This window comes from Terrapene carolina, unplaced genomic scaffold, assembly GCF_002925995.2.
Source record: "Terrapene carolina triunguis isolate 2854851 unplaced genomic scaffold, T_m_triunguis-2.0 Scaffold58, whole genome shotgun sequence".
Taxonomy (NCBI): domain Eukaryota; kingdom Metazoa; phylum Chordata; order Testudines; family Emydidae; genus Terrapene; species Terrapene triunguis.
Genome location: NW_020664409.1, coordinates 94,527,073 through 94,527,841, shown reverse-complemented (window position 1 = coordinate 94,527,841; position 769 = coordinate 94,527,073). Strand labels below are relative to the sequence as shown.

The following is a 769-nucleotide window of genomic DNA, read 5'->3' as shown; positions in this document are numbered from 1 at the left end:
CAGGGGGTCTCAAACTGTAGGTGAGCATCCCAAAGTGGGTCACAAACTGATTTTAATAGGGTCACCAGGACTGGTGTTAAAATTGCTGGGGTCCAGGGCTAAGGCCAAAACCAAAGCCCTTCAGCCCTGTGCAGGTGGGCTAAAATTATATGCTCCCTGCCCAGAGCAGAAGTAAACATAGCATTTCACTGCTGGGGGTTCAGCACACCAAACCCCCAAACAGCCCAGCTCTTAAAAACCCTACCCTGTCTCTTTTTCACACTAAGCAAAACAAGCTTAAAGCTAACCACTCAGACTGTGTATCCTTCCCCTGCTCTTCTCAGGAAGAGCAAGACACTCTTCTACAGTAGAAAGCAGCTGCCATAGAACAGCACTCTCTACTATTTTCATGCTCAGAAGGAAACACTATAACTCTTCATTGTGGTTAGCAAGATCAGCTTTTCAAAGCTACCCTTCTCTAGTCACCAACTAGAGAAATGATCCCTGAAAGCATAGCCTTAACCAGCTTGTCTCCTGCCAGTCACAGGCCATTCTAGCACATTGCTCTCTAACTTGTGGTTCCTAGAATTTGGCCTTCATGAGACAGAGAGCACTATGAGAAGCCCCACATGAGCAGAACCTGTCTCTCAACTCTGCCCTCCATGGCCCCCTTCCCTAGACTGCCCATCAAAGCAAAGCTGCTCAAAGCAGCCATCTCCTTTCATTTGCATAAACTGAAGACACAGACAGGCCACTCCACCAATCTTCTTCTTCTCCCTGCTCTGTGATG

The 769-nt window shown here is 47.7% G+C and overlaps 1 non-coding gene across 1 annotated transcript; it reads right to left on the bottom strand.

Moving 5' to 3' along the window:
* Window positions 1–285: 285 nt before the first annotated feature.
* Window positions 286–499, bottom strand: LOC112101729. The gene has a single exon (XR_002907684.1). It is a non-coding gene; the product is annotated as a small nucleolar RNA U3 (small nucleolar RNA).
* Window positions 500–769: the final 270 nt, after the last annotated feature.